Here is an 11,256-nt window from a genome sequence, read left to right on the forward strand (position 1 = left end):
TGAGTTACACCACGAAGAGAAAAGCCCATTTGGTAAGCAGAAATTTTTCTAAACATTTGCCTTTATTCATAAAAACCTATTAAATTAAATTACTCTTCCAGGTAATAAGAACTTGTAGGAAATCCAGGTGTTCCACTGAAATGAAGTCGGCACTTGGATAGCACTGCTGATGCATAGCAATGTTTCTGCCCATTTTTCATAAGTACAGAACACTTCTGAAATATCAAAAAGTCACATGTAGAAATAAGCTATATTCAAACATCTATAAAATACATGTCTTCAGGTATACACAAGAAAATAAGGTATATTCAAACATATATAAAATGCATGTGTTAAAGTATGCACAGGAAACTATCTGGAGGTCCTGGTGATCTGACATTGGCATGTCACTCATTCAGCATGCCAGCAGAACCTCTGCGTTGAATTACACCAAATTACATTTCATCTATTATAAGCAATGATTGATTTGGGGACCAATATCCGTAATATATTACACTCCATATAGAAGAGTTGAAGATTTTCTTATCAAGTTATTATTTATGATGTGTTTTCACTGATGAGTCCACAGTGTATCAGTTAAACATGAAAGAATATGAAAGTCCATTCCCTAAGGTGGTCTTACAATACATACTTGAAATTATAGGTGAGGTAAGCAGCCGTGACATGAACCATTAGCAGTTACGGCCTAAGAAAGTCCTTACATGAATAAACATCTGGCTAAAAATAGGAAGAGTAAACTTTCCATTTTTGCAATAGGAGGGAGGAGGTCACGGTGCAATTCTGCAGGCCTCTGTGTATTCATCAGTGATCTGGAACAGCATGAACAGTTAAGTGAGACTTTGCTGGTGACTCAAAGTTATTCAAGGTAGTACCAGTGAGGGAAACTGTAAGGAACTAGAGACTCAATGACTGGATAACAAAATGGCAAGTGAAATGGAACACATATGGGGAAGCCAATCCCAACCTCACATATGCAGTGATAGACCCCAAACAGATCACTACCACCCAGGAGAAAGATCTCAGTGTTAGAACAGACAGTTCCACGGAGATACCAGCTCATTGCTCAGTAGCAGAGAAGAAACTTTACCCACAGAAGTATACAGAGCACTCAGGATTATCTGGAAAGGAATAGAGGCCAAAGCAGAGACCATCACTATGCTATTGTATAAATCTATCCTACATTTAATACCCTCCCCTAGAGTAGAACTGAAAAAGGTTCAGTGAAAGGCAACAAGGATGATCAAAGATGACCACTCTGTATGTGGAAGCTCTTCCTACAGTTAAATTCTTCAATAGGGATATAGATGAGATCCACACGGTTACATAAAAATATGATTTGTAAGGTCTGGGAAGGGAAAATTACTTGTATTGCGATTCTTTGAAAGTGCTGTCCCTGTACCAGCCAGCTGCATGAATTAATACTTCTGAGCTTTATACCTCAGCCAGAAAGCAACGCTCTCTGAAGATGCAGAAGTGCTACAACAGAACACCAAACACTCTGAGCTACAGTCAGAAATCTCCATATCAGCTGTCTCAGTTCCTTCCACTACATTTTTTTGCTAACAAAGATAAAGATTAGCTGGGTGACTGTGGAAGAAAGCAAGACTTCCCTTCTCAAGGGCTCGTGTGGTTATAAGCACTGAACAAAGGTCTTTTGGTGCGACAGTCCCACAACAGTGGGATCACTGCCTAATGGCAGATGATACCCAGGTGTTGAACAGGCACACCATGACACGGAAAAGCTGAGCAAGGAATAGTCCAAAGGGATGGAGGCTATAACAAGCTACATCCGTAGCATACTTCTGTATAGAAGAGCACTCTGAAAAGAAAAAAAGTAAGTTGAGCAGCAGTGTAATTCTCACAGAGAATATTTATTTTAAATTAAAACCAAATTGCTCCCAGCAAGAAGAAAATAGCCTAATAATCTACACATGGCTCAAAGAGGGGGGTGGGAGGTGTGGTAAAACTAACCATGGAGGCCATGCTGACCACTAATGAATTTGTTCTGGGAAGGTCAATACTCCAGACAGAAGCTGCACTGCCATGAGAGGTAGGGCCTCCCAGGATGTCACAAGTCAAAATAACACAGGTCTCAGGGGGGCACGCAGTAAAAGGAGAAAAGTGAAATGAAGTTATGATGTCAAATAGCACTACAGAAGCACCAAAAATGGCTCTGTAACATGCATTCATTGAATGCGTACATGTAGAACCTATGGAAATAGGTCTGCAGTATAGCTGGGGCCTGCTTGCACTTCTGTCAAAGTCACTGGGAGCTGAAAGAGGCCTCCTGTGTACCAACAGACAAAAGCTAGATCCTCCAGTATTGTAAGATCAATGTGAATTAATTTAGCGCTTTGCAGAAATCACTACTTCAGAATGTGGTCATCATATTGACAACTTCTCACAAACTCTCCCAAATAGCAGGTATGGTCTCATTAGCAAGTTATGCTTCATATCAAAATGCACTAAGTACTTTATATGACAAATTAAAAGTAAAAACAAATAAACATGTCAGTTGGAGCCAACCCTGTATATCATCTATAGCGAGCTATCTTCTAGCAAGTCACCTGCACCCTCTATGGGAGGGCATTTTCTTGCCCTTCCCTCTAACATCAGTTGCATGGTCAAACAGCTGCTGAAATTCCTAAGGGGACCTCATGCTGTTCTGACTCTATTTACACTCAAGGTATTTCAGTAAAGCAGGAACAGTTAGGAGTAGTACACTTGTATTTGGTGTACAGATAGTACATTTGAGCCCTTAACTTGCGACAATATGAAAACAAGATTATTTAATAAATTAAAAAAAGAAAGGGGGGGCAGGGAGAGAAAAAAATTAGTTTTAGTGACATAAAAGAGACTGTTAGAAGTGGTTGGGGGAGAAGGAAACTGCACTTCAGTGTACAGTGTCCTGACCCTAGAAAAGCCAAGAGCCTGATGGGTGGGCCATTCAACCAGGATGTGGCAGTCAGTTCAATTCTAATTATGGTCTCAAAATCCAGTGATATTTAAACAGACTAGAATCACCTTACCCAGGAGGAATCCATGAGCTAGATCCAGACCATGTGACATGTTTCTGGCCTGCATAATATACCTAGACACAGCAAAATGTAAAACCACATTTAAGAAAGTTTACATACATATGCCTTGAGTTGTCCCAAATATGAGATTCATATCATTTGTATTTTCAAGATTAGCTGATACAGATTTCACTTTTAGAACAGGCTAAAAAGCCTTGAGCCTGAAAACGCTTCCAAGCAGCATGCCTCCCCATGACCAATACCATTCATTTCATTGTAGCATAAGCCATGTAAAGCTTGGTGATGACATTTAAGTGTCAGCACAAAACATTTTACTGCGAATTGTTTTAGCTGATGAAACTGAAGGTGAGGAAAGAGATGAAAAGTGAAATGGGAGTGACTGTTTGAAGAAAGGACACAAGATGCTAAAACAGGATTGAAAAAAAAAACAAACAGTGAATGGATGGTTTAGAAATAATAGAAACTGTGCTGATCCTCAAGGAGACTATATTTTCCCAAAGTGATGTCTGAATGTGAGAAAAGACAGTGAAAAAATAATTATCATTACAAGAGCTTTGGAGGAACACGAAAAAGAAAAATCAATTCCTGTTGCTGTACAAGCCTTATATTGACATCAAATTAACTGAGAATTGAGAGAAGTGTATAGGCCTAGATTATGCCTGTGCATTGAACATAATTAAAAGCTTCTACCTCTACTTCCCACCTTCTCTAAAAAGTTTCTTTCTCTGCATCAAGATGCTATCCATCATTTTCTGACTACTCTGCAATACCAACTGCTTGAGGAGTTTTCACTATTGTCATGATTTTTACATCTTCGGCAAACCAAGTATTTCTTTCTTTACAGCACTTAAAAAATAAACAATTAATTCTGAGAGTGTGAAAACAGCTACGTAGAGATTATGTGGTCTCCACTAAAACACCTACAGGAAAATGAAGATGTCCACCTTTCCTTCTGACTTTTGAAGACAGTGCTGGAAAGGACAGATGTGCCTAACACAGGAGGAGGCTTTCCTGTCCTGGGCTCAACCCAGCTCCTTCTCCCAGAGATAGCTATATTTGGTGAGTTCCTTTACTTGATCTCTTCCTTTCTTTTGACTGTCCTGTCTACAGCAAAGTCTACCCCTCTTCTCCAAAGAGTTCCAAGCCAGGATTCCTATCCGCATTTTGAATTAAATTCAAATTTATTTAACATTATCTTAGAGCAGGAAAATAGGTAAGAACCTTCCAACAACTTCCTTTTACCTCTACCATTCACTCAAGTGAACAGGGCCATACAGAGCAGAGAGTAGCAGTATCTTGTAGGAGAACTCTTTGGTCTTCTTCTAAATAAGTCTGTTGTGCCAGAAGTAGGAAATTCATTAACTCTAATTCAAAGGCAGCAACACAGAAAGTAAACTACAAAATAAGGCATTTAGACCATTGGACTAGATTTGTTTTGGAAGAGTTCCCACTAGCAACTCAGAAACAGGGTAACAAAGAATTACTGCCAAATATTCTCTCTTGCATTATGGAACCTTGACTGACCTTGGGCAAGGAATGATTCCCCTTTCTATCCTCAGTTTCCCACTCAGATTTGTTTCAAAGAACGACACACTTGAGGAGTGTGTATTAAGGGTGATTCAGCTTCTAAGTGGAGCCTGATGCACTTTCTTTTAGCAAGCAAGTGCTGGCTGCTGCCTATCTGGAAAAAAAAACACTCAGGGCAGCAGCAGGTTCCAAGTTTTTTCATTCCAAGTTTCTGTAGCCAAACAGTCAGCCACTATTCTGAAGATAGCAATCTTTGGTCATTTTGATTTCTTGGGGAAAACCACCTGGAAGTCATGCAGAATCCCCCTACTCTCCTCCCACACCCGCCAAACCCTTGTCAAACCTGACGAGTCACAAGTCAGAGAAATACCACTCTACATTTGAAATTCTCTCCATTTCTGCACCTGAAGATGACCATTCCCACCCTACTCTCCTTCCTTAAAAACAAAATTTATATATGTTTTAAAATGTAAATGTGGAAAAAAGTCATTCTACACTAGCGTTGTCTCTGGACACACTCATCTTGAAGATGCTGTCCTTCTAATTTATGCTTTGGATCAAATATAATATTGCCTTCTCATTTTTGTGTGCTACCCATTATACTAAGAATATTCACCAAGCTAACATTAGCACTCAAACATTCATCACATCACCTTGATTTTTCAGGGCTCCTGATGTCAAATTCAGCTGATTTAACAAGGAAATAAGATGGAAATTTATTTCTGCCTCACCCCAACTCCCTATCTTCAACCACCCTTTCCTAGAAGCAGCACAGCAGAGAGTTTTAAGTACGAGACTTAAAACAAATTTCCCAGAACAGTGAGAGAGAGAACTTTCACATTCACTCGTCTTGACACAGCCTCTTCCAGAGACGACATGGTACATACATCTCAAGCACATACTCAAGCGTGACTCACCCCGAGAAAGGACTCCTCACTGTGACGGTTCCATGCACAACACAACTACAATCCTTCAAATATCAAAGAGAACATAAATACAGTTTGGTAACAGAGACTCTGGGTAATCAAGTAATTCATACAGCAATTACCAGATGGTGTGGGACATAATGCAGATTCAGTTTGACAGCAGGGCTGGAGATTTCTGAAGGATCGAGGAGCAGTAAGTTTCTCCTCCTTAAAAGCTGATCTGGCTGATCATTTCCCAGACCCTGTTTCTGTATTAACAGAGCAGAACTAATCCTGTTCCAAGAGGACTGAGTTTCTGAAAGTGCCCCTCACAGGGCTAGTTAGTGGCCACCACACAATCCTTCACAGACACACCAAAACCAAGGTGGTCACAAGGAGCTGCTTCTTTTTAACAGCCAAGATGAGACTTTTTCAACAGTTAAGATGAGACTGAAGTTTCTAACAAATTCTGACTTTGAAATTTTACTTGCAAATCTCCTCCAAACAGGCCAGGAGGCTGAGAAGAGGAGGAATCCTGGAGCAGTTGAGCTTTCAGTTGATTGAGTTACAGAAAAAGCCAGTCCTCCAGCTTCAGCTGCATTTACTTTCTCCTTCTCTGTCATCTTTCTGGTACTTTCCTTAATACACAGCCTCCTTCTTCCCTTCATCAGGCACCACCACATCATCAAGCCTTAGGGAAAGCCACTCTCCTCACTTCATCTACTACAACTCCAAAGATAACCTTTTGCCTTTCATGTCACGTTGCATACTTCTCTCCCACTTCTCCTCCCACTAAAGCTCAGCAAAGCTTTTAATTCAAAATAAAAATAATTTAAAAAAAAAAGTGCATCCTTCACAAGAGAGGGTGCATAAACCCAAACGTTGAAACCGGCTATATGGGGGCACTGGAGTCTGTCCATGCATATCCACTTGCAAGGTCCAGATAGGGCAAGAACACAGATGCTTTAAGGGAGCAGCTCTTTTTCTGCACAGCTGACTCGACAGCCATCCTACCTACACACCCGATGGTCCCAGCAGGCTTTCTACAAAGCGATGTGCTATCAGAGCACATTCTTTAATATTATTTAAAATGTGGAACTACATCCTGAAATCCCTTCCCAGAGCCTGATCCTCCTTACACAGGGCCAAGTGTCCAACTGCCACATTCAAAATAGGTACATTTAAAATACATACACTAGAAAGAGAAGTTGAGAAAAGCATGGGCAGAAAGACTCAATGTAATTGGATGAGGGAAATAAATTTGAACAGCCTTTTCTCAAAAATAAAGACTCCTAAAACCACTCCAAAGATTTGGAAATACAGCTTTTAAAGCCTGTCGCCAGTGGAATAGCTCTGGAGCCAGGAGAGAACTAACGCTCATGACATCATCCTTTACCTGCATAAAAACAGACCACAAAGTAGGAGATGATCTGCCATGCCACACGGGTTTGTGATGGAGCCCTAGTCTGATGCAGACAAGCCCTGCCCCCAAGCTATAGCCTCTTGCCAACACAGATTGTGAGGAACAGATACAGGAGAAGATGCCCAGAGGTAAAAGAGGAGGAGAGGACTCGGTCCTGGAGTATAGCTTGTATGCTGGAGTGTAAGGCCTCAGAAGTAGCTTGATACCAGGCAGAATGGAAAGGAAACCTGGGCTTAGGGTTGTGGGCTGATGGAGTCGGAGGACGGTTGGAAGAGATTCACTGGGAAAGGGTCTGCCTTTACACTGACATTTTGGAACTTTCCTGGAACTCTGCAGACTGGCCAGCGAGTAGGTAAGGCAGAGGAACAGAAGTTGAAGTTATCTGCCTGAAATGATAAAAATACCCCGGCAGCAATGAGAAGGGAACCCAGGTGTGCAGGGTCCCAACACACAGAGTCCCATGGCAACACACAGGCTGCTAGACCACACAGCTTCAAATTTCTTTTTCCATGTTCCAGACTCAGCTTTCCCAATGACTTCCACAGCCATTATGCTTAAGAATGTGATCAGCCCCAAGAAAGGGGTTAAAGAGGTGATCTTGTAATATCTTTAAAGTCAAAGGCTAAGTTGCAAGACTAAACTGTTTCTTAATCCCAACGATATCCTTAAATAACTTACAAATTAAAAGCAACGATCCCACCACAAGCTCTAATGCAAAATAAATAAATAAAAATTTAATTCATGAGAGAATACAAAAATGAATACCCAGAAGTAATTCAACTCTTATTCTGATACATTTATTAATGCTGAATTGTAAATGCCTTTAAAAAAATCAAAACAAAACGCTATTTTAAAGGGACTATTTATTTACAGAGTGCTGCACTTCACAAGGCAGATGAAGAAAGAAGAATTGGGCCCTCAGTGACTACCACTCTTAGAAACATACTGGAACCAGTTCAGATTTTCTCCTAAATTTTCTAAAAGACAGAAAGCTGCCTAAATCTCAGTGCAAGAAAGAGAGCTCAAGTTCATCTGCCATTATAATTGAAAATAGTCTGTTTCTAGGATTTTAAATTTTGGAAGTGTGAGGGGGTGTGGAGCTCAATAATGCATTCCAGTACCAAACTTCATGAGCTGTAGCTGCCAAATGAATAGATTTCTTTTCAAAGAGTATGTTTAAAACCATTACTATCAAAGTAGCTTCTCCCATTAGTCAGCAGCCCTCCAGAAAGGAGATTTCATAAATTAATTGTCTGTCATTGTTCCAAGTATATATTTACTAAACGGAAAAAGTTTAGGAGTTTTGGAGGAGATTTTTTTTCCAAGTACCCATTAATTAAACATTCAAATAACAAATCCTGCAATTATTATTCATGGTAGTATTTAATCATAAGGAACAACCTTATCAAAGCCAACCACAGAGTTGGAAAACACACAGGAATGAGCTCTGACAAAGGAATTTCTCTGATCATTCCTTGCACTTCCCTGCCACCAGAAAGCTGTTGAGCTCCCAGGCACTAACCCCCCAGGACATTCCTGACCACAAGAATGCCAGTGCCATGCAAATGTGTCAAAGTCCAGGGCTAGATTCCAGTTCCCTGGTTACAACCACTTTCGGGACTTCTGCTCAGTGGGAAAGGCAGCTCCCAGAGCTTGATGGGATACAGAAGCCTCAGAAGAGAGATGCCCTGGGAGAAGGTGGCCTTCCTGTTGACCCTCTCTGACCTTCTTTCCAGCTTGCCAGTTCCCACTAGTTTTCCTTACAGGTCATACATAGGAGTCTCCACAATAATGGTACCTTAAGGTTCCTCAACAGCCAAGCCAGCATAAGAAACTCCCACCTCTGATCCTGGCTGCTTGCTCCCCTCCGTGCTGCAGTCTGCCACCTCCTAATTTGCAACAATACCACTGCTTGTACCTGGTTTAATACCACAGAAGCAGGGCTTATAGTGTAGTCAAGAATTATTTTTTTAAACATACTTCCATCTTTCATGATGTTAGCATGGTGTCCAGAGACACCTCCTCAAAGAGTAAGGTCTCGAACTAGTATTTATAAGATATTAAGTATTTATCAAAAGGACTTCTAAAAATGGGGCCAAACGCTTTATTCCTTGAGCACTGATCTGTCACTGCTGCCAGTCTGAATTTTGGATATTCTAGGAATATAAGCCGAGGCCAATAATACAAGAGTACACTACAGTACGTTTTAAGGGCTCAATTTTGTTCAAATTCAAGTCACTGTAATCTTGTCTTCTCCTTCAGCAGAAGATCAAACCTTCAGATCCAACCAAAGAACCCTGCAAGGTGCCTCTGACTCCTAAAGCTAATGGAAAATGACAGCAGGCAAAGACTGTCCGCATTTTCTTAAAACAGTGATCTCCCTAAGGGACAGCTAACTTTCTTTACCAGAATAAGAAACGAGCCCCCAGTCCTTTTATATATGGATTTATACAGAGATAAATGTATAGACAGACATCTTTCTTTCTCAAATCATTGCTCCAGAGCTCACTAGATCAAGGCCATAAAAGGTACGCCAGTTATCTGCTAGACAGCTATGTCTCAAAATATTTGTATAAGTGCTTTAAAAAAGGACCAAATCACATTTTATTTGGGAGAGGTTTTAAAAAACACTTAATCACATTTAATTTAGGAGGAGGTTTTATAACCTGTATCTAGCACATCCAGAAAAGGTCAAAACTAACAGCTATCATTTTAATTATATAACTGAATTAGTTTTAAAGGCACAGGTTGGGGAAGAGGGTAAAATATTTGTGGGCCTCAGCCATTCAAATAAATTGTAATAGGAAACACTATTATTTGCAGACATTCCCTTCTTTTCTAGCATCTGAAAAACTAAAGCCTGTGGAAAAGCTGTTCAGTACCAGAATGAGCCAAGAAGGATGATAACCTACACAAATGCATACTTCCACATTACTACCCCAGAGCCTGATCCTTGTAAAATTAACCTTCAAACCAACACTGGCTGTGCACAGAAGAAAGTTTCGAGCCTCTGAACTGATTATTTCTTCTGCACAAGCAACAAATCAGTTCCAAGGTAAATCAGATTACATCAAATAATTATTTTAAGAAGAAATACAATGTAATTAAAGTTAGCTTGGCACATTGTTTGCTTTCTTAAAATAGAAACTTTCTGCATTTTTAAAAACACTGAACTGTAAGAAGCCTGCCTAAATGAGATCTCTCTATGAGCAGCTGAAACCAGAACTGTAAATGGACACAGAGGGACCTCTTCTCACAAATAAGACATAAATTATTCCTATGGCCAAGATGTCCCTTTGGTAAATGGAGATGATTTGTATAAACTAAAGCAGAGGCATTAACTCACTGAAAGATGGGGGGGGAATATCAAGAGGCACAGCAAGGCAATACAAAAGGCCTGGTGTCAACGTGTCACACCCATAATCAAAGCAAATGTTTCTTTAACAAGAATTTAAGTGATAGGTTTTCAGCAAAACCATTTTAATAGAAAGTTGTAAATACAACTGAAAGTTGAAAGTATTTACGTGATTGGTTTTCTTGTTTGTTTGTTTGTTCCCATTGTATCTCAGAAAAGACTGACAGCTTTACTAGATTTGGGCAACAAGTATTAAAAACAAAATCGAGACAAACCAAAACATAATCAATTCATGAATACCATATGGTAACCCAACTACAGATTTATAGCACTTTTTCAATCTGCCTTTCAGGTAATCAATTACTGAGCACTTCTTTTTCCTCTTTTAAGCTCAGGAACTCTGGACAAGCGGAGTGGGTCTGCCAGATGCACAACAGCTGGTGGAAGTGCTCCCGCAGCTCCTGTTTCTAAAAATGCTCAATTTGGTTCACGACATCCCACGACAGCAATACAACAAAAGCGAATCCCTCCTGAGCTGAGCAAATCTGCTGGCGAAAAGCATTGAAGAATATAGGAACAACTTGTAAAGCTAGTATAAAAATCGTTACTTCTAAAGTAGGTTTTCCTTGGGAAGTCAGCGCTGGCTTCACCGGCAATTCCATTTTCTACATTTTACATAAAGCTGTATCGGAAGCACGAGGAAGTAAATGAAGAAGTGGGTTATACTGAAAATTTTTCCCTGAAATAAAAATAAGTTATGAGATCACAGCCAGAGGCATCTACCTCTAAGCAAACACAGAAATAACCCTGCAGACAGGCAGGGCAACCCGCGCATGCAGCTGACGAGCGTAATTAGCTTTCCCACCGCGCCGCAGGGGACTCGCCAAGCCCGTCCTCGCACCGCGGGGCCGGGGGACCAGGCCAAATCCTACGGGGGAAAAAATCCTTGGAAACTAAGCGGCCAACCTGGGGGGGGAGAAAAACAGGGAAGCGCCCTGGCAGCCCCGC

This window comes from Aptenodytes forsteri, unplaced genomic scaffold (assembly GCF_000699145.1).
Source record: "Aptenodytes forsteri isolate BGI_AS27 unplaced genomic scaffold, ASM69914v1 Scaffold336, whole genome shotgun sequence".
Classification (NCBI taxonomy): Eukaryota; Metazoa; Chordata; class Aves; order Sphenisciformes; family Spheniscidae; genus Aptenodytes; species Aptenodytes forsteri.